General features: G+C 41.6%; 2 long non-coding RNA genes across 7 annotated transcripts in view; one reads left to right on the forward strand and one right to left on the reverse strand.

Annotated features, from left to right (window-relative positions):
• Positions 1-23,743, forward strand: part of LOC140642511 (uncharacterized) — a 101,565-nt gene that overhangs the window by 23,994 nt on the left and 53,828 nt on the right. For 2 of the 5 annotated variants that reach the window (XR_012038946.1, XR_012038942.1), the window contains exons 4-5: positions 12,244-12,454; positions 12,629-12,723. The exons of 1 other annotated variant lie outside the window; for it this stretch is intronic. This is a non-coding gene — a long non-coding RNA (uncharacterized lncRNA). The remainder of the gene's footprint in view (positions 1-12,243; positions 12,455-12,628; positions 12,724-23,743) is intronic. 2 more of the 5 variants (XR_012038944.1, XR_012038943.1) reach the window with 1 other exon arrangement.
• The window catches only part of LOC140642512 (uncharacterized), a 143,020-nt gene that overhangs the window by 23,611 nt on the left and 95,666 nt on the right, over positions 1-23,743 (reverse strand). The gene's annotated exons all lie outside the window — the stretch shown is intronic.

Consider the following 23,743-nt stretch of genomic DNA (forward strand, 5'->3'; position numbering starts at 1 on the left):
CTTTTGACCTAATAAGCTTCTTTTACTAAATAGCAGTGCTACTGCCAGGACCTCCATATTTAGCTAGAGCTATCAGTCATTTACACCTTGCTGTCTTTTTTCCTAAAAGTTACATGCTGTTGAATATCCTGTAAGAAGAGGATTTTGTTCAGGAGGCTAAAGAGAGGGACCGTTTTGAAGCACATGAAAAGAGCACTCAGAGAGGAGGGAACAGGGTGGGACCTTGAACTTCAGGACTCTACATCTGGCTGCTGAGGCTCTCTGAACTCTTGGCATTTTTGAGTGAGGAGAGGAGAGTGGAGAAATAATTAGAGGGAAGTGCTGAAAGAAAGGGATGTGGCAAGACACACTTTGCATAATTTGCAGATCTGCCTAGGACTATCTGGATCATAAAGCCCTAGTGATGAAATATGAAGAAATATAGGCAGTTTAGTATTTTCTGATCATATAACTAATAGGAAACTGCCCCGATTCCCTGTTATTTAAGTAAATTAACTATGTGAGATATGACAATAAATATAAGGACAGATTTTTTAAAGCAAACTCCCATGGATATTCACACAAATGGGTACTACCCCTTTAAAGTGGGAACCTTAGGAAGCTGATCACTCATTTTGATGATACAAAGCATTTGGGGAGTTGCTTTTTTTGAATTGATTTTAGAAACTGACACATACCTTTTGAAAAGCCACAGTACTAACAAAACATCATTCTTTTTGAAGATGGATTTCACTTGATGATAGAACCAAAAGTCATGTGGAACTAAATCTGGCAAAAAGGAAAGATGATCAATAGGAATGTTCTATTTTGAAATGAGATGACTTTGAAGTATTGACTGAAAGTATATGTTCTGGTTTCAGCGTGGGCCCCCATACCCATTCCACTATTTCATTAGCTTTGTGAATATAAGCAAGTTATGAAATCATTCTGTACCTCAGTTTCCTCATCTATAAAATGCAAATGATAATATTGCTTACCTGATAACGCTTATATGTGATTAAATGAGATAATATGTGTAAAATACTTCCATGGTACTGGTACATACTGTTTACTAAATAAATGGTCATATTGGCAGTAGAGGCAATAGCCATAATAGAAGTAGTGGAAACCACAATAAAAGTATACTGCCTCCTGAAATAGCAGCTTTTAATAATCACACTGATTTGCATATGTTTTCTGAAAAAATTTTTAAATCTTTTTTACTTATTAGCCAATCCTTATTTAAACTCAGGTGGTACATATTTCCAAAGAGCTCCTCCGTCAGTGGAGAATATTTAAACAGCAGTTTCTGCATCAGTGGTTTTAAATTACTATACCAATACATTTGAATTAATTAAGATGCTCTATTTTCTAGACATGTCAAATATTGTATGCCTTTGTTAATTCAACAAGATATACAAGGCTAATGCAGATCATTTTAAAAACTACTAACATAGATCCTAATCAATCAACAAACAATTGTTGACCAGGAATTTTGGACTGAACGGACTAGCCACTGTGCTAGCCAACAGAGATTTAGGAAATTAGACCAGCAAGAAGTTTTTGGATTTTTTTTTTTAAGATTTTATTTATTTGTTCATGAGAGACAGAGGCAGAGACACAGGCAGAGGGAGAAGCAGGCTCCATGCAGGGAGCCCAATGTGGGACTCCATCCCGGGACTCCAGGATCACGCCGCGGGCCCAAGGCAGGCGCCAAACCGCTGAGCCACCCAGGGAACCCCTCTTCTAGGATTCTTTCCCCAGTTTTTGGATTCTTAAAAGTACTTTTAGTTAAAAAAAAAAATACTACTTCTAGCTACATCCCCACCCTACCCCACGCACACAACATCACCTCTAAAACAACACCCAAGACAATAGTGATTATGGAAAGCAACCATTTTATATCATTTTGTACTGAGTTACCATGCACGTGCACTATCTTTTCAAAACGTAAAGAGAAACTAAAAATTAAAACTTTTTTAAAGGATTGATTGATTGACTGATTGATTTTAGAGGGAGAGCAAGCATGAACAGGGGTAAGGGCAGAAGGAGAAAATCTTTAAGCAAACTCCTCACTGAGTGTAGAGCATGGCATAAGGATTAATCCCATGACCCATGAGATCATGATCTGAGCTGAAACCAAGAGTCTGATGCTTAACCAACCAACTGAGCCACCCAGGTGCCCCTAAAATTTAAAACTTTTATATAAACCAAGAAATTTAGTAGTTTATAATTCTGATCCATCTATTTTAATTATCTTTGTGTATCCCCCTTAACTCAGAAAGAAAATTAAATCACCACTGTGATATAGGATAGTGATATAGTATTGCTATTGATCCCCAGCCCATTAATTACTCCTAATTTCCCTTGTAAGCACACAATAACAGCTATGCAATCTATCAATCTATGTGCTCCAGTGACTAGCCTGTTGAAGTGCTTTGCTAAATGAATTTAGTTGTGGCAGGGTTATCAGGATCTCACTGTCTGGCTGGGTAACCATTCTGTAGCTGGCCAGCAGGGTCTGCAACCCACATAGCGGAGTGGCCCAGCATCCTCCTCATCCATCAGCAGCATGTCTCCCACAGGCACTGAGCAATGACCTTCCTCCATTAATGCTGAGGCTCATTTTCCTTTTGGAAGCTCATTGCTCTGTGCTTGATTCCAGAGAGCAGTATGTCCTTCAGCTTTAACCTTGTCAAGAAATCCATCAATCAGTCTATCCACAAACATTTATTAATCATCTCCTATGTTCCAGGCACCATGATAGATGCTTTGGGGCATGTCAAGAAATACAAAATGTGGTTTCTAACCTATAAGATTTTCTTGTCTAGTTCAAGAGATAGACTATCTAACAATTCCAAAAGTAGAATCATAAAGGATAGAATATTAAAAGTGACAAATCAAGAGGTGAAGAGGAGGAAAGAGAACTAACATTTATCAAATGTCTATATACTGTGCTAGGTGCTTCATATATGCTTTTTACTTAATCATCCTGCCAGCCCTGCTTTTAACTCCATTTTATAGACCTAGAGATGAAGAAAGTTGCCTAACATCACACAGATAAGAAGTGGCAGCACTTGCATTAAAACTTCAGTAAATTTGATTCTAAGGCTCTGCTGTGCTGACTCTAAAGCTTTGTTCTTCCCCACGTATACTATACTTCCCCATAGGATATAAATGCCCCAGGAATTAATTGGAATGACCTATCACTTGAAGTGATAACATTAGATACCATGAATAGGGGTTGAAATCTGAGGAAAGTTTTCAATGGGTTAAAAAGCCAAAGATAGGTAGAATGTCGTAAGGCAAGAGGAAGGAAGGGTATTTCCATTTTGTAAGAAAGGCCTGTACTGTGGGGTAGAGATGGAAAGCCCAAGCTGGTGAGAAGAGCATTAAGAGCCCAACCCTGTCACCTGCTCTTCAACACAGGTAAACAGCATGGTTGTGAGAGCATGTAGCTGCTTCAGGAATCAGCCAGTTTATAAATAAGTGGGCTCTTCTTGGGAGGCTAAAGCCCTGGGAATACACTGGGAGTGGCATGGGCCTGGAGTGTCTTAAAACCTTATATGTTGGGGTACCTGGGTGATGCAGTAGGTTAAGCAACCGACTCTTGGTTTCGGCTCAGGTCATAATCTCAGGATCATGAGATCAAGCCCTGCATTGGGCTCTGCACTCAGCACAGTGTCTGTTTGGGATTCTTTCTCTCTTTCTCTTTGCCCCTCCTGCTCCTGCTCTCTCTCTAAAACAAATAAATCTCTTTAAAAAGGGGGGGGGGGATCCCTGGGTGGCTCAGCGGTTTAGCGCCTGCCTTTGGCCCAGGGCGCAATCCTGGAGTCCAGGGATCGAGTCCCATGTCGGGCTCCCGGCATGGAGCCTGCTTCTCCCTCTGCCTGTGTCTCTGCCCCTCTCTCTCTCTCTCTCTCTCTCTCTATATCTATCATGAATGAATGAATGAATAAATAAATAAATTAATTAATTAAATAAATATTTTTAAAAAAACAACCTTGTGTGTTTTCTTAGAGATTCTTGGTGTATGTCAGGGAGATGGACCATACAAGACCAGCAATTTTACTTTGTTATAAATAATGACTATATTAAAACAAACATACAGATATTTTGGAGTAGATTCCAATGTTGACATAATTATTTTTTTTATTTTTTTTAAAGATTTATTTATTTATTCATGATAGACACAGAGATTGAGAGAGAGGCAGAGACACAGGAGGAGGGAGAAGCAGGCTCCATGCCGGGAGCCCGACATGGGACTCGATCCCGGGACTCCAGGATCGCGCCCTGGGCCAAAGGCAGGCGCCAAACCGCTGAGCCACCCAGGGATCCCAATTATTTTTTTTAATACAAGACATTAATGCAATGCCTAGCTTGTAGTGGGAGACACCATGAGCTTTGGGCGCTGGCCCAGACAGCTGGTCGTAATAGTTTACTATTCTCTGCCATTGGGGATTTCTCAGCATAGACATTAAAAAGTGCTAGTGTGGATAAGACAAACATAGGGCATAGCACAAAAGGAAAGGAAAGGAAGTCCATATGCTACTCCAAGTCTCCATGTTCCAGTCTCCCTTGTCATCTATACTCTCATGTTGTTTTTATTTCTTGTACTAAATGATTAGAAAATGACCCATTAGTACATTCTGTGCATTGCTTTGTCCTAATAAAGTCATCCTTGACTTCGCTGTTTATCTTAACCCCACGTCTGATCCATCAGCAAATCCTGTTCTATGTTACAGATGTATCTAGGGTCCACAGTGTCACCACCTCTACTGCCAACACCCTGGCCCAAAGCTCATCCTCACTGTCCTGCATTGTCACAATAGCCTCCTAGCTGGCTCCCTATTTTGGCCCTCACCCCCAGATTCTACACTCAACACCATCTGGAGGGATCATATTATAGACTACATCACATCATGAAAGCCCTCTGGCTCAAAATCCCCAGTGACATCCCATCCCCCCTCAGAGTCAAAGCCTAAGGCCTCCGCATGTCCTTCAAGACCCACGCAGTCCTTTCCAGCTACTTTCTCTCTTTTCCCTCCTCTCACCACTCACCAGCCACACTTGTTCTGTTTCTGAGCGAGCCAAGCATCTTCTTCCTCAGGGCTCTTGTACTTTCTCTTCCTTCTCCCTGGGATACCCTTCCCTGAGACATCCACATGGTAGTCTCCCATCCCCCTCCAGCTCTCCATGCAAATGTCACTTTTTCATTGAGGGTTTTCCTATTTTTGCAAAGCTCTTACTTCCCTGCTAGCAACATCTGGGATACCATGTCTTTTTTTTTTTTTTTTTTTTGATACCACGTCTTATACCTGTTCATTGTCTACCACCCTCCACTAAGATGTCCGTTCCACAAGGGCAAGGATTTTTATCATTTCATTTACTCCCAGCACCTTGAATAGTGCCTGATACTTAGTTGGTAGGCAACAAATAATAGTTGGATGAATTTGGTAGTCTTTTGCTCAAAAAATTTTCTTAATAAAGCACGGATCAAACTAAACTACCTGCCAAAAGGCAAAGAGAAACTGCATTTAAATAAAATTTAAAACCAGTTGTAGAATTTGTATAGTATACTCTTTTGTTGTTGAAATGATACGTTTGGGTACATATTTTTCAGTACTAGTCGGTACTGACTATATGCTAGCAGTTTGATAAACATACTATCCATAGGCCACGTTATATGCTCTTATGCAAATGTTTGTAATTGCATGAACAAAGCTCTGGAGAAATACATACCAAACCATTGGAGAATGAGTACAAGGTTTGAGGGAGCAAGAGAAGACTAGCTTTATTTTATACTTTTCTCCATTATTCAAGTGATTCATAACAAAAATGTATTATTTTATAATTTAAAAAGAAAAATATCTGAAAAGACTGGATATCAGTCTTATGTCTGTTGAAAATTTCCCATTTTCATCGATTTACTTTGGATTTGGGGCCTGTGGTAATTTACATGATTGTAATTCTCCCAGAAATTCTTTCTTGACTGCCATAGAAAATACTACAAGTTTTGGTGCCATCCAGAAAGCAAAGGATGAGGATGATGCCTTTTCTTCCCCTTTGGGTTGCATTTTGTTTTAAGATATCTTGTTCTAATTGGCATCGTTATGAAATGAGAAATATTACATACAAGAATGCTGCAATCCACATTTTCTGCCTATCTTTTTGTCCCACATGTTCTTGAGATTTCTATCAGCTCGGTATCTACCATTTCCACATCTGTAGTATAACAGCGTGGTGCAACAGTCCTTTGCAATGCTGCAGACCAACAGAAAGATGCCAGGCCCCGCCGCAGTTTCACAACACACAGGGTCTTCCCGCCTTAGCTGGAGTGATGCCCAGAAAGGCTCGGCAGAGGATTCTTAAGGTCTCCACACAGAGACCAAGGCCTGTCACAACTGCAGTGTTCGGCTCCACACAGTCGGCAAAGGACGTCGTCCGTGCAGCAGTTTGCCTGTGTCCCTCTGGCTCACGCTTGTTGTTGAGTTGAGCAACTGGGGCTGTTCACTGGCAACAGAGATTTCCACAACCTCTCCCATCTGGCTTTTCAAGGCTGCTCTTAGGAGAGTTACTTCTGCCCCTCAGTGGCCACGCCCTTTCCCAGGCTGGGCCCAGCGGAAGTCAGGCCAGGAGGGGAGGAGGCGTTGCAAGTTGTGGGAACCACAGGAACTCCACACTCCTCCTGACAAGATCTACTCCACCTGGCTCAGAACCAGCTTTGTTCCTCTCCCCCATCCCCCAGCCCTCTTGCCCTGAATGGCTGACTTGGGTGATATTTATACTCATAGTTTCACACTATGGAGGTTTGGGTACAGGGATCAACACTGTTACCACTCAGATTGCACTCAAAAAGCCTGATGCTGAAACATACTTGACCTCCATTAATCAAGTCATGCAAATGGGGGGGGGGGGGCGGGGGAGCCAAGATAGTATTTTATATATATGTGGGGTCGGGGGAGCTGAGGGAGAGAGAGCAAGAGATTTTTTCATGGTAGCAGTGGTTGCCAAATACTTGGTTTCATTTGACTGCTGCTAGAGTGCACAGCTTTGATACAACCTTTCCAAAAGGTAATTTGACAACATGTACCAAAAGCCTTAAAAATGTACATATCTACCAGTAATTCCATTTCAGAAATGTAATCTAAGGAAACACAAGATGTACATACAAGAATGTTCTTTGGCAGGTTACATCCATAGGCATGTACTACTTTAATATTTTAGAAGGTAGAAGGTACTTTTAATATTTTAGAAGGTAGAAGGTTTTTTTTTAAGGGCATGAGGAAGTGTTCATGATAAATGAAAAAGCCACTATATTTATGTTAAAATGTACATATTCTATGTAAAAATGTACATATTCCATGTAAAAATATGCATGAGAGAGGGAGCACTCCTTTCTCTTGAGCTACCCTCTGCCCTTGGCTACTGAGCACTGTACTCTCTTCTAATTTTCTTCCTAGTCACTTGCCACTCCTTCAGTTTCTTACATGTGTCCTCCTCCTCCTCCTCCTCTTTCCAATGGACACATATTGGAGGGCCTCAGGTCTCAGTCTCAGATTTCCTGTCCATCTTATTTAACTTCCTAGACAGGTCTCTTTTCCATTCTCTCAATCAGATGATCCTCAGATTAGAATCCCTAGTCCCATCCTCTCCCCAGGGCTCCCACCATATATCCAACTGCCTGGGCCCAACTGGATATCGAAATCTTCACTAGGATATAAAATTTTCACTCAAACTTCTCATATCCAAAACTAAACTCTTGATTTCCACCACTGCATTTCCCCTACATACACACACACATCTGCTTCTCCCTTGTTATTTTCCACCCCTGTAAATGGATCATCATTTCACTGGAAATGAGATTGGACAGCATCCTTTTCATGCCTGCCTTCCTTACATCCAACCCATCAGCAAGTCCCATTGTTTCTATGTTCAAAATATATGCCAAATCTAACAACCTTTCACCATCTCCGCCACTTACCCCTCAGCCCAGGACACCAACATCTTTTCCCTAGACTTCTGTAACAGCCTTTCAATGGGTCTCTCTGCACTCATATTATGTGCCTATAATCCATTCTCCACACAGCAGTCAGTGATCATTTTTTAAAAATAAGTAAATCAAATCAAAAGGCAAGAAATCCATTCCAAAATGTTAAAGTTATCCAGGAATGATGAGATTATGAGCTGTTCTTATTTTTTGTCTGTTTCTCTGTTATTTGTCAAACTTCCAACAACAAACATGTTTCACTTTCCTAGCAAGAAATCAATTTTTTTTTTGAAAAAACAAAAATCATTATAGGTTTCAGCCTGAAATGTTAGGAATTCATCTCCCATGAATCAGTTCTGGCAGACCAGGACCAAACAAGCTACAGAGCAGTAGTGAATACTCCACCTCCAAATGCAACTCTAGGAGCAATGGAGGAACATCCTGAACTAAGGTGGCACATACACAGCACTTGTGAAGCCACTTCTCCTCCTGCCCCAATGTGTGGCAGACATCACTAAATGATTGCTATCATTGCCAGCTGAGTTTAGATATAACCTCAGAATCCTTCTCAACACAGAGGCAGCGACTATCACTCACTTAGGATTGATACTTAAGGGGAAACATATTAGTCATCTGTAATAAGCATCCTATCTGGAGATTGAGAAGTTAAATTCTACTCTTTTTTTTTTTAATTCTACTCTTTCTTAAGTGAGTATAATGCACTAAACATTTTCAAATCAGTTTTATTTCTAAAGTGTCATATAACTTTGCAAAACCCCATTTGGTGGGTAGGGAAGATTTTTTTTTTTTTTAAAGATTTTATTTATTTATTCATGATAGTCACAGAGAGAGAGAGAGAGGGGCAGAGACATAGGCAGAGGGAGAAGCAGGCTCCATGCAGGAAGCTCGACGTGGGATTCGATCCCGGGTCTCCAGGATCGTGCCCTGGGCCAAAGGCAGGCGCTAAACTGCTGCGCCACCCAGGGATCCCAGGGGAAGATATTTTTATCCCCCTTTTAATGGAAATGAGAGTCACAGTAGCGAGAGTCACACCGCAGGCTCTGGTCACGTCGTTGCCACACTCCTGTGTGCTTTTCCATGGTTCCCATGAGCCTCTGCAGGCTATGAGAGAGGTCAGAACTGCATACCAGACCCTGACCACAGGAGAAAGGAACATAGGGGCTAGGGTTAGCACCAAACCTGAGCAAAGATGGCCTGTTTGTAGGTAATGAGTAATTCATTACTATTAGCAACTTTGAAAATAAATAGTGGTGAAACAGATGAAGTTCACAAATTTCATAACAATAGCCATCATCCTCTTCAGGGGCAGGGCCTCTGAAAGACAAACATGTTTGTTGGTTACCATAGCAACCGTGACTGGCCAGTCTTCCATTTGACCTATTCTGAAGTAGCTTTTTATTCAGGGCTCCAAAGCCTGCAAAGAACAGATTACTCAAATGGCTTTAGCATCTTTTCACACTTTCTTGTCACCTTCTCTACAGTCATACGCGAGTTCAGTGACCAAGAAAAATAAAGCATTCACATGACTGCCATGAAATAGAGTACACATTCCCACTGCTGTTCCATCTGTCTGAAGTAAGCAGCTTACTCCATCAGCCACTAAGCACTTCTGATTGCCATCAGAGGTAGTGTGACCCCTGCCCTTGGCAAGCCAATTAATGGAAGTTCCATGGTAGGAAATAAGTGGAGAAAACTCCTATTCCCAAAGGAATAGGCATGGCACTCTAAAATAGAAAAGACCAGCGAGAAGATTAATCTTTTGTAACATGGTCCTGCCAGTGGTATCATTGGCAAATGGGATTCATCTTCTCTTCAATCTCCCCTTCCGCTCCCTTCTCCCACACATATCTCCCATTAACTGCTCCACCTCTCCCCACCCTCCTTCAGCATTCTCCCCAATTCCCCACAATCAGGTACCCAGAGGCTAGACCCTCTCTATTCTTTACGCACCTTTATGCCTCTTTAGTTTTAAAATGAACTGCTGCATATCTGAGCAATATACAAATGGCAGGGGCCATCCTTTAGCCAAGGAATTTCCTCTTCCTGATAGCACAATAAGAATGCTTCTGGTATAGACTGGTTCTGCCTTTTTTGGGTGCCAGGGTCAAGTGGAGGTAGGGAACTATAGAGCACTTAGGTTGTGCTGTCAGCCCCACCTCCTTCAAAGATTATTCCACACACATCCACCCTTCCACCCTAAGACTATGGGCTTCCAGAATCCAAGGCTCTATTTCACTTTGCTGCAAGAATGGCCACTGCCCCTCATTACTGCTGGCAAATGAGAGCCTGACTTTCAGGTGTGCTGGGTAAAAGTGATTATGCAAATGATACTGTTCAAAGGACGGTGGGCTAAAGTCAGAACGAACACTGGGATCAAACATAGTATTTGACCCCTTCCACTTGTTAATCACATGTGTGGACTCTGTCTAATTTCCTCTATGGGATAATAATTGCCATAAAGTATGATGTGCTGGTATGATACTAATATAGTACCACCATGGTAATACCATCTATGCCAATTATAGACACTAGAGAAGTCAAGTGAGATGAGAAATACAAAGTGTGGTTTAACTAAATAAAAAAAAATAATCAGTAAATTGCTTTCAGGGTGTGCCTAAGTGCCATGCAACTCCCAGTAACAGTTAGGTATTCTGTTAACTATGTGCCAGACTGGATCTGTTTTAAATTTAACTCAATTACAATAATTGGATTTATGAAGGGCCATTTGCTCACAATCAAAAACAAAACAAAAAGGACCCCTCCATCTCTCTCTCCCCTCCAGGAAAAGTGGAAATGGCATCCCTAACGTGCCCCATGTTAGTGTCCTAAGTCTGCCAGCTGTCCAATGTCCAGTCACACTGTTTTATTCTGTGCTACTTACACACCTTCCAGCTCCAGCTCCATCTATCCCATGGCTCCTAGGATTGGGCAAAGAGAAATAGGTCGCTCAGGGACAGCTAACAAAGTGGCTTCTCTGAAGGAGGCCTGCAGGCTGGATCAGAATGGCTGGCATTTCTTAGTGGAAAGGATGAGGCGAAGGAGACCCAACTGACAAGTACATGGGCAAGAAGGAGGTTGTTTGCAGGAAGAGAGTGACAGGAAGAGGTGCCAGTTGGAATGAGCCAAAAGCTGTGATGAGTTGCTAAAGGATAAGCACCAAAACTGCAGGAGTTAGAAGCCAGGAGGGAGGTATCCCCAAAAGACAGCCACCAGATATGACTGGCTGGGAAGCAGTACGCCTTTCCATTGGCCCAGCTTTCTGGGGCTCTCCCTTGTTAAAGGGGCCTCTCTTGCTCTTACAGGGCCTGAATCCTCATAAGACTCTTATCTAGATCCCAAACAGGTCTGAGAAAATGAACCAGGCTGGACAAAATGGTAGAGTTCAAGGAAAAGCTATGACTCCACTCCTCACATTAAAAAAACAAACAAACAAAAAAAAAACAAAAACAAAAAAAACCAGGGGCACCTGGGTGGCTCAGTGGCTTAAGCGTTGGCCTTCAGCTCAGGTCATGATCCCAGGGTCCTGGGATTGAGCCCCATCGGGCTCCCTGGTCAGCGGGGAGACTGCTTCTCCCTCTGCCCCTCCTCTTCTTGTTCTCTCTCTCTCTCTCTCTCAAATAAATAAAATGAAATAAAATCACAAAAAACAAAAGATGGTCCCCCCAGTCACCAAATCTGTGTCAGATCTACCATCATCCTAAAAATGGTAGGTCTGGACCCTGCTTCAGGGTCCTGAAGTGTAGTTTCTTATCCTGGTGAAACACAGAAACATAAGGGAACAGGGGGGAATATAGTTACATTTGTTGCCTTATAATTATAGGATCCTAAAACAATAGGCTTGAAAGGAATTTGATACTCCACACCCAATAGGAAGAATATGGGTCACAGAGGACAAATTCATGCACAAGAGTTCACCATGTGAATTATCCCATCCTACCCCACCCACCCCACACACAAATATTGTAGTTATATTTTGCCAAAGCAGGGCAGCATATTCTGGTATCATGCCAAGACAAGGCTTTCAGTGGTTTCCCATTGTCCTTAGAATGAAATCCAAACAACAGGGCCTATAAGGCCTGGCATTATAGGGGTCCTACCTCCCTGGCAAACCTTATCATTTGGTGTTGCAGCCTGCCTTGCTCATGCTGACTTAGCCACTCTGGGCTGCTCTCCAATCCTTTTTCTTGCCCCAGAGCCTTGGCACCAGCTGTTTCCTGTGCCTGTACTCTGACACCACCTCTCTTCCCAAACAGCTCTTTCTCATCCTCAAACCCCAGTTTCATGCACACCTCCCAAGAAAGCCTCCACTAATGAAGTCATCCAGCAGATACTGAGAACCAGCAGCGGGCCAGGTGCAGCAGTGAACTGCAAAGCCCCTGCTCTCCTGGGGCTTACATTCAAGTTGGTGGCCACAGACAATAAACAAACAAACCAAGAAATATTATACATACTCTGTCAGATGTGGTAAGTGCTATAGAGAAAACAAAGCATGGTTAGGAGTTAAGGGAGAAGATGGGGGGGGGGGAGTATGATTCTATTTTAAAATCCTTTATTCTCTCTCTTGGCCTTTGTTCCCTTTATAATGCCCATCACAATGTGTAACTTTTTAATATGGGTTTGTTTTTGTTTTTAATCTAGAATGTGAACACCCACTAGAATGTAAACTCCATGAAGGTGAGAGGGAGGATTTGCTGCCTTATTTTCCATTCATCCCAGCACGTGTACTATGCCTAGTAGGTGCTTAATAGAAAAATGTTGAAAAATGGAGGGAGGAAGGAAAGCAGGCAAAAGGTAGGAATTATGGAGAAGAGCCAAGAAATCAGAGACTAGAAAAAGACAAGCTGAGTGGGAAGGTGGTCTCAGTGGATATTACCCTACAGTGGACTTTAACTGATTGGTGAGTGTGTGTGCATGTGCATGTTGATGGGAAATGGGACTGGGAAATGGGAGTAGAGATTGGCCTGGGTTCACATCTAAAGGGTTTGACATAGAATAAAAAGAAGAAACTTAGAACTACCTCACTCTCCTAAGAAGAAGAAACAGATGTTCGGAGTGATTGCTCAGCCAAGTGAGGTGAGAGTTGAGAAAGTTTCAACTCTTAAAATGGAACTGAGACACTACCCTTGGAAGGGAGTGATAAGAGGGACAAATGTCGGTCCTGTGTCCTTAGTGCTGCTATCTTTGGGAGGTACATGTTCTTTGAAAGTTTTTAATTGGTGAGAAGTTACTTTATTGAGGATGAATGAAATGAGCACTCATGTATGTTGATGGTGGCAATATAAATTGATAAATAACACTATAAAGGCAATTAGGCAACATGTATTAAAAATGCAAATGCCCAGAGATCTTAAAATTTTGTTTTAGGTGTTTTAAGGAAATAATGCAAAATATGAAAAAGTTTTATTCCCCAAAATATCCAAAGATGGTTTTTTAATTATTAACAAATTATAGCATGCAAAATAATCTTAAGTGTCCTACAATAGACGATAACCAGAGTATATTCACTTGATGGAATAGTATGCAGTCATTAAAAATAAAGTTTATGAAGACTGGGTAAGTCTTCTGGGTAAGTATTGAAAATATTTCCTATAATGTTTAGGAAAAAACACAATAATAAAATGTTTATACGATATGGTCTCTCACATAAAATTTACATCTGTGTAGAATGTAAATTTACATTTATACTATATGGTCTCTAACATAAAATTTACATCTGTGTAGAATGGAAAACACCATATGATTAAAGCAAAGGTTAAGAGGAAATGTTTCTAAATGTAAACAATGATTCAATTTAAATTCACCTCCACAAATATTGATTGAGCTGTGTAACATGAAATAGGAAGTGAGCTCTGCACTGAGGATAAAGAGAGACCTTCCAAACGAGCTAAAATACTGTTCAGTGAGCTATATGGTAGAAGAAATCTATGTGTTTTTTTGTTTTTGTTTTTGTTTTTAAGCAAACAGGAAGACCTCGAAACTCAGATTTGGTAGGGCAATGGGGAAGGACAGTCAAGAATGGAGTTTGAGGGAGGAAAGTAGTATCTAAATTCCAAATCAGAGGGAGAAAAAGATAAACACAGGCACGGAAACAAAGAGATAAAGCATAGAACCAAGAAAGGTGGAGAGTTTTAAGCAGAGTCAACAGCTCGTGAAAAAGACCAGAGACAGCAGGAGAGGGTGCAGCTCATTCAAAGAATTGAAGGAAATTCCATTTGACGCAAGCATCATATGATAGGGACTCAGAGGAATAGGAAGCTGAAGACATAAGCAGAGCCAACCCTGTCGAGTGGTTTGGACACTGAGGGCAATGGGAAGCCTTTGAATTGTTTTAAGATCTGTGTTTTGGGAATATCTCTCCCTGGCCCTGCAACTAGATTGGAGGGTGGCTAGGCTAGAAGGAAGGGGGTCAAGTTTAAAAGGCTATTTCAGTAATCCAGGAGAAAGAGAAGGATGGATTTGTCTTTGAGTAAAAGGATTATGGATAATGTTTTGACCTTCAGATTTTTCTACTGTTTCCAATCTTCACTTAATGAGCATGTGTTATTTTCATAATGGGAAAAAAGTAAGATGTTTTAAGGAAGAGGAACTTTATAGTATTATGCCTGAAAGTCCTTCTGAGCTTTTGGGACTATCTGCTAAGCCCGGGGCCTCTGTGTTTGTGTAAGAATCCACAACCACATGCTGACCCATAATACCCTGGGAACCACCCACAGTTTCTACCCTGAGAAAGTGGAATTGACGATAGGCAAGGGACTCAGGTATATTTGGCAGAAGTAACAGCATCTGAGAAAAGAGACAGATGGTTTCCAGCTCAAACATAAAATCCAAGTTTTCATTTGTTAAGTTATGTATCCGTTCATCCACAAATACTGAGCACCTACTAACTCCAGGCACTGTTCTAGGTACTGGGGATACACAAATGAACAAAATGACAAAGTTCCAGTTCTAGGGGGCAAGCAGATTGTCTACAAACAAAAGCAGATCGTCTACTAACAAAAATTTACCCATGTACCCCATTTGATGGGAAAGTACCTATGCCATACTACTACTTATTGACAAGAATGGCTTAGGAAACAGAAATAATTGCAGGTTCCATATTTGTACTAAGTGTGGCACCTGTTCACAGGCCTCTATAGCTACAGTGTTTGCAACTGGGTTGAGTGACACTCTTTCCTGGAACAGTATCAATCTCATATACATGCACGTAAATTTATAAACAAAACAAATTTCTCTAAGGCTCCCCGGCCAGTGGGTACAAATGAGGTTACAATAACAATAATAATTCACATCTTATTCATGTGTTCTCCTACCATTTCAGGAGGGACCTCAGCAATCTGTTCTCCCATGCTTGTGTTTAGGGCAATCTCATGGGCATCTCAATCCAAGGTCATCTCATGTGTGTTCAAAACAAGCTTCTTATATTCTTGCATCCCACCTTCATCAGTGATGCTTGCCATAAAGCAATCATTTGGAGTAGCATCTCACCCCAGCCCTTCATGAGAATTCTGCTTCCATGCCCAGAAAGCAACTTACAGAGATCCCCAAAATGCAACTACTGAGGTAGCACACTCTTTTAAATCAGGAAAAAAGTTCCTTTTATCTAACCTAAGGGAAAGACCCAAACTGAGTGCATTATAATTGTTCAAGATTCTGTAAGCACTAGCTCTGGAAGTGATTAGCAATGTTTGCGTGCACCCTAGGTAGCATTTGCTCACCTGGACCCCATAACAATGTTGCTTGTGGCCCTTTGTGTCAGAGTTCCACGTAAAAAACAAACAGCCTTTTTGGCTTCTGCTTGCAGTCTCCTCTCCACTGAATGCAAACCTAGTCCACAGGCTCGTCTGGGGAATAGCCCAGTGCCTCTTCCACACAATTCTCAGCTCCAAGCCCCAAGCACAAATATCCCTCAGCTGGGGCCCTCTGGGGTCACCAGATGGACCCAAACATGGCTATATCTTAATTTAGCAGGTGAGATGGACCAAATTCAAACAGATTAAGCATGGTTTAGGAGAGTATTAGGGCAGAAAAATCCTGCCTGTGCCACTGAGAAAGGGGGAATTAACAGAGGGAAAAGTGGTCTGGAGTCAGTAGTATGCCACTTAGGACACTGCGCTTCAGGATGCAACTGTCCCAGCCCAAAGGAAGAACGCACCCTCCATCCTAGCCCCCACTACTTCTCATACATGACTGTCTGGTTTAGAAGCCCTGCTATGGAGGACAGAAGATCTTAGGGGAGGGAGGGAAGACAGCAATATTGCCAGGAACTATTTCTAAATTTCAATTCTGGGGCTGTAATCCAAATTGTATTTGCTTTTTGGGTTTTGTTTTGTTTTTTAATTTTTTTAAGGTTTTATTTATTTATTCATGAGAGACAGACAGAGAGAGAGAGAGAGAGAGAGAGAGAGAGAGAGAGGTAGAGACACAGGCAGAGGGAGAAGCAAGCTCCCTGCAAGGAACCCGATGTGGGACTTGATCCCGGATCCCAGGATCACACCCTGAGTCAAAGGCAGACTCTCAACCTCTAAGTCACCCAGGCATCCCCCAAATTGTATTTGGTAGCAAGCTTTGCCCTGTAGAGGTTTAGGGTTTTTCAGATGGTGGATTTTGGCCCCTACTCAGCACTAGAAGTCAGGTCAGGAACCTCCTGTCAGTTCCAAGACCACTGATTGAAGTTAGTTATTTGTACAGAGAGACCCCAATCCCCTTGCCCCCTAAACAAGCTGGAAATCCTGAAGGCCACATCCAGAAACAGAAACATCCATCTCAAAGGCCAACTCAAATGCTACTCCCTCCATGAAGCACACCTAGAGTTCCCACCCAGAGGTCCAAACTCTTTGTAATCTTTTTTCTTTTTCGTATAAAGTTTTCCAAGACTTTGGCCTCTCTTCACCCCACTGGGTAAGGATTTGTATGTCCATTTCCTTTACTAGCAGTTAAACTATCGATGACAGACACCAGACTTCATCTCAGCAGCCCCAGCAGCACCATGCAAAGTCCCTCCTGTAACACATACTTGGTTAAGTAATTACTGAGCCAAGTAGGTGTCCAGGGGACCACTTATAAAGGCCATTTTTCTTTGGCCTTGATGTGGTGGGCCCTGAGTTGGAATGGACAATTATAAAAGACCATAGAAGTGTGTGGGGGGGGGGGGGGGGTACAAGCCAAATTTAACAAAGGTCAGAAAAAAACACAAATACATATTAGATCTGCCACCTGCCTATGGTGATCATGAGCCTGTCAAGTATCACTTGAGATCCTCATGTCATTACGGAGAGGCAGGTATCTCTATTCTCTGGCCATTATGTGGCCATCAGTGGTATCCTCTGGACTAAAACCCTTGGCCTCCGTCCCCAACTCCTTTGATGCCCTCTCCTAGGCAATGCCTTTCCTTGAGTTTTCCAGATGCCTGCAGCATTCCCCCACCAGCAGCTCATTGGTATTAGCAGACAGAGCCCACCAGTTCCTCTCTAATGCCACTGCCCCTTCCCGAAGGCCTACACAACCATCAAAATCCAGAAAGCAACCTCTTACCCATATAAGTGATTACTTTTAAAGGCATGATCTATTCAAGCTGACTTCTTGCGGAGTTCTTTCATTCACTGAAGCAGTATTTCTCAAAGCATTTGAATCATCTGGGATGCTTGTTAAAACATTCCCACTGAATCAGGCGTTCTCTGGGTGAGGCTGGGAGTCTGCATAAGTAACAAGCTCTTTAAGGCTGTAGCTGATTCTGTCTCAAGATAAAAGTGCAAAGAACTAGTTAATCTCATCCCTATACACACCAAGTTTAGGGTTTCTTAGGATTTCTTCTGTGCTTCCTCTTCTTCACTGCCCCTGTCTTACCACACCACCTGCTCAGCCCATTCCCTCTCCCTGTGGACTTCCCATGGCAAATCCCTTCCATCAGTCCCTGGAGCACCCTGGCCTCCACTAAGCTCTAGATCTCTCTTTCTTCCTTAATCCTCCCAAATGTCGCCTGCATTTTCCCCCACACCCATTTTATGCTGGTAGCTGCGGGTGGAGGGCAGAGCTGGGAAGAGATCATCAAACTTTTTCTGTAAAGGACCAGATAGTAAATATCTCTGTAGGCCATAGTCTTTTGTAACTACTCAAGCCTGCCAGCCACTGTAGTTCAAAAGCAACCACAGATGGTAAGTAAACGAATGAACGTGTTTCAATTAAACTTTTTCTTTTTTTTTTAAGATTTTTTATTTATGTATTCACGAGAGACACAGAGAGAGAGAGAGAGAGAGAGGCAGAGGCACAGGCAGAGGGAGAAGCAGGCTCCATGCAGGGAGCCCGACATGGGACTCCATCCCAGGCCTCCAGGATCCCACCCCGGGCTGAAGGCAGCGCTAAACCGCTGAGCCACCGGGGCTCAATTAAACTTTTTCTATGGACACTGAAATGTGAATTTTATATAATGTTCATATGTCACAAATTTCTTTTGAAAAAATTTTCAACTATTTAAGAATGTAAAAACTATTCGTAGCTCATGGGCCATACAAAAAAAGGGACTGGACTAGGTTTGGCCCATGACTATTCTTTGTTGACTCTTGATCTAAACTGGTGCTTCTCAAACTCTAATTTACATACATATCATGAAGAATCTGGTTAAAATGCAGACTTTGATTCAGTAGATCTGGGGTTCCTGAGATCCTACATTTCTAACAAATTCCCAGGTGGTGCAAGTGCTCCTGGTCAGTGCAACACACTTTGAGCAGCAAGGTTCTATAGTTGTGTGTCAAAATTTATTCTTTATATAATAAAGGCATTAAAATAGTTTAACGATATAGGAAAGTATTCCTACTATAATTTATGTTTGGTAGAAAGGCTGTGTGGAAGGCCTGGTGGCTGAGAGCAGGCTTTCAAACCTAACAGACTCCCACTTACCAGTTATATGAATATGGATACGCTTGTTAACCTCCCTCAGTTTCCATTTATTCAACTGTAAACCTATGCAATAATAACCTCTACCTCAGATGGCTGTTGGATTTTAACACGATTATGCAGCTAGCAAGTGCTCCATAAATCTGAGGCATTATTATTTTTAAATTTAAAAAGCAAAACATGAACCTGTACATAACAAAATAATAAGAACTTTGAGTGCCTCAGGGGACCTCCTTGCTTTCTTTCTTGGAAAACATTTGCAAGGGTCATGCCCGTTCATTTATTCAGGAAACATTGGCTGAGCTGCTACGTCTCCTGCCAGGCAATGTGCATTGTTGGATCTGCTAAGATGACTGAAATGTAAACTCACATTAGTGGAGGAGACGGAAATACAAAGCAATTTCAGCATGGAATAAGTGCTGTATGCAGAGTGCTGGGGGAGATCTGCACTCCCTCTCTGCTATGAGGAAAGGCCAGAGGATTCCACACAGGAGGTGACCTTCAGCTGGATGTCAAAGAATGATTATGGGCCTGAATGATGGAGGAAAGAGGGAACAGGGTAGGCAAAGGAGGTAGAGAATTCGGGGGGAATCCAGGGCAACTGGACTCTAGGGATGCATGGGATAGGCCAAGGACTGGCCCTGACCAATCAGAGTAGACGTAGGCCCTGATGTTACAGAGGTTTGGACTGGCTGAGTATCAGCCCAGGGTAGGTTATTATCCCTTTTGGTAAAACATCCTGATATAATAACCTTAATACATGCCAACAGGGACTCTAAGAAAAGACAGTGCCAGAAAATCCTTGACTACTTTTGCTAGGGAGCCTTGTGCTGAACCGAGGATTCCCAGCCCCTGTGGCTTGTGCTCCTCAGAATATAATAGAAATAGACTGGGTGAGTATTTTCTCAGGTGCTAGATGGGGACTCAGTGCCAATTAAATTATGATATTAGCCCCCAAGGAATCTCTGACACCAAGGTAGATATGCTTTGACAACTTATATTTCACAAATTACAAAAATAAAAATATCAGGTAGCATGAATACAAGGCATTGTCTCACACATCAACAATTTAGTTCCCTAGAAAAGATAGGTAAGGAGAAGAAGGACAGGATGGGAAATTAGTGCTTGTTTTAATCTGCTTTGGAACTGCTATGGAAGTTCAATTGTCTTCTGTTTTTTTCTGTTTCCTGTCCATTTAAGGAAACCACGCTGGAAACAACCACATTGAGGCACTGCATGAAACATCTGTCCTGTTTTGGCTTCTCAGTGAGATGTCAGTTCAGCTTTTGCATGCAGCACCTTGCTTCCTTGAGACAAAAAAACATTCCCAGGCTCTTTAAGCTATTATGTAGGGTTGCTATTAGGAACTGAGTGCATTTAAACAGACTCCTCAGCCCACCCAGGAATATAGGTCTGACCCTTAAGGATAGTAAATCAGGGAGTCCGATCCAAGAAAGGCTGACACTCCCTGTCCAGTTATTTTTAAACCCCAGAGGCTACTTCCGCATATGATATCACTTATGTAACTTCTCTATGCAAGGACCCCTCTGCGCCCCAACCCACCCTCCACACCCATCCCGCCCTGGAGCATCAGCACAATGACACATGTGCTGCTCCACCCGGCTGTGAATTTGCCAACAGTTTAAGGATGTGGACATTGAGTAAATAAACACACAAAAATGAAATTGGCTTTTGTGCAACCAGCTTTCAGGAGTTACATTTTGTTCTTTTAGGTTTAAAATTTCAGTGCAGTGGGATTAAAAACATAGCCCAAGCTATATTACAAAGCTGATTAGGAATTTCCATCAACAGAAATAGCATTATGTTACTGGGAATAAAAGATTATTAATTTATAGTGCAGCTTCTATGTAAGGATATGACTATTAATCTAGAATAATCCTCCTGGTTTCTATATTACTGGGTTTATAAATGAGTTTATGATTAAAACCATATATTAAACCTTTTAAATAAATTCTAACAGTAATTAGTGACCATCTACTCTCTAAAAAGTAGGCACCAACTAATGGGATTTTGCTTCAAGGAATCTGGCCTATTAAATACGACATTAAATATTCATCTATTTAAAAAGCTTCAAATGTCAATGAAGGAACAAAGCTGTCAAATGCTAGGAGCATTTCATTAAGAAAACAGCCTCAAACACTGATGAGACTTGATGAAGTTGGGGACTCAAACCAGCTTTCCCTGCTAGTAAGGCAGCTATGACATTGTTTGTTGTTACCAAAATGTCAAAAGAGTGGGAAAATAGCAATATGGTGTCCTGAATTAAAATTTCTTTTTTTTTAATTAAAATTTCTTTTCCACATTTCTACTAGCTCAGTCCTGTTGAAAAATAAAATCTTTATGTAACTAAATTAAGTCAACTTCTGGAAAATCATGACATCAATATTATAGTTAATTTTATTACCATAGCCAGGCTAAGAGAGGAAAAGAATGGATAATCAGTGTTTATAATAACTTAAAAGGGTCATTTTAGCAATTTCTTTCAATCTTTTGTTTCAGATAGAGATCCTTTTGGCTGCAAGTAACAGAACATCCAAATAACAGTAGTATAAAAAATAGGGTGTTCCAGTTTCTATTGCTGCAGAAATAAACCATCCCCAAATGTAGTGGCTTAAAATAACATTTTCCTCCTGAATCTGCAATTTGGGAAGGACTTGGTAGAGGGCAACTTGTCTCTTCTCCTTGGCATCAGCTAGAGCAGCTTGAAGACTGGGGCCTGGAATCATCTGAAGGCTGGTTCACTCACATGTTTGTTCATCCTTGATGGGAAGAGTGAGAGAGCTGGAGTCTGGTACAGTGGGGGTCCTCGAGCATCTCTGTTTCTATGTGGTCTCCTACATGGTTTCTCTGGCAAGGCAGCTTTTGTGTAGACTGACTTCTGATACATCAACTCATGGCTCCCATGTGAGACAAAGAATAACAAAGCAGTAACTGCATGACCTTTTATGACCTAGCCTGGGGAGTCATATACTATCCTTCCTACTGCATTCTGTTTTGTTGGAAGCAACTCGCTAAGGCTGGCCTATATGAAAGAAGGGGAATTAGGCCATTTCTTTTGATGGGAGAAGTATCAAAGAATCTGTAACCATTTATTGAAACTACTCTGTAGGGATTTGCTTTTCATATACAATGTCTAGAGGGAAGCAATTCTATATAATGTGGGACTCCACGATATAATATTTATTTTATTTTATTAAAGATTTTATTTTATTTATTCATGAGAGACACACACACAGAGAGAGAAAGAGAGGCAAAAACATAGGCAGAGGGAGAAGTAGGCTCCATGCAGGGAGCCCAATGCGGGACTCGATCCCAGGACCCCAGGATCACGCCCTGGTCCAAGGGGGCCAAACCGCTGAGCCACCCAGGGATCCCGTCCACAATATAATAAAAACAAAGGTTTCTTCCATAATTCTACTCTACAATTTTTAGTTACATTTGTTTATTGTCTCAAAGTCATTGCTGGATGACTTGTGGATTTCGCCGTCATAACTATGGGTCAAGACCAAAAGAAATCGGAAGGTTATAGTACAGCAGCTTCTGGCCTCTTTTATTAGGAAATAAAAGATCCTTTCCCAAACCCTCCATTTCAGAATTCCACATACGCTCCATTGGCCGGAACTCTGTCAGAAGGCCGCTCCTTGCTGCAGGGGAGATTAGAACAGTGATATTTAGCTTCTTCATTCTCCATTGTAGTGGTAGGCAAGGGTAGAGAGACCTGGAAATGGGCTTTGGGTCAGGCAAGCCACACTTCTGCCCTAATAAACCCCCATATGAGACCCATGAAGTCACATGTAAGAACAGTTTCAAAGAGTTTCTTCTCCTTCCTCAGCCAAAGTTAACAATGAAATGACCCAAATATGGTTAGCAGAGGGAAAATGCATCAGCTAATGAATGGAATCATTTTCAGCTATATATCTGCAGATAGTATCAAAAGCTAGATATTGAATTAAATGAAATCATTTATACAGTTTAAACAGGAAACAGAATTGGGTCACCACAGAAACTTGCCAATAAGATAGGAGGACAAAGAAGAGAGAAGATCACTGACTTGTGATAAAATGTTAAAGATGCCTAGAAGATTGCCTTGGGTTCAGAGGCCCAGGGCCTAAAAATAATTTGTGGCAGGGTACATAGGAACTACTAACTTATAACCCAAACCCAAATTTTGTATCTTACTTTATAGAACATCTTTTTTTTTTTTTTTTTAAAGGCTTCTGTTATTCACTGATGAATAGAAACAGGAAAAAAAATGCTGAGTTGATAGATTTTATTTAACCCATCTGCAACAATTATTCAAATTTAAGCTTTAAAGTTTTCTAACATTTAGCTAAAGAAAAAAATCAAAACTCCTTTCTTTCCTCCCTGTAAGCACAGAGCCCCCCTGCCCCCCCCCCCAGACTATTGTATCATGATATGGTCTCAAACAAGTTAAGGAAATAGCACTGCAGCAAGTATTTTCTGGAGCCTTCATTTATACAGGCATTAGCACATGACCTCAACAATAGCTAAGACTGAAAAATGAAACAAGTAGATTTATTGACACTGATGGTGTAGGGAGCTCTTTCCCAGGGAAATTAACAGACATTCATGAAAACACATGTGCTTGAGGGAGAGCCCTGAGTGTGAAGAAAGTATGTGTCCTCAGTAAGAATTCCAGTAAACCCCAGGTTACAACTTGCAGTAAAGTATAAGGGGATAAATGAGTGCTTAATGCTCAAAAGAAATGGAATGGGGAATAGGAAAACTTTTCCTTTACAATGAAAGAATTCTAACATAATTAAATAATTTCTCCAAAGCGATATGGCACATATTAAGCAAAAAAAAAAAAAAAAGTCCAGG

The sequence above is a fragment of the Canis lupus genome, chromosome 11 (assembly GCF_048164855.1).
Source record: "Canis lupus baileyi chromosome 11, mCanLup2.hap1, whole genome shotgun sequence".
Taxonomy (NCBI): domain Eukaryota; kingdom Metazoa; phylum Chordata; class Mammalia; order Carnivora; family Canidae; genus Canis; species Canis lupus.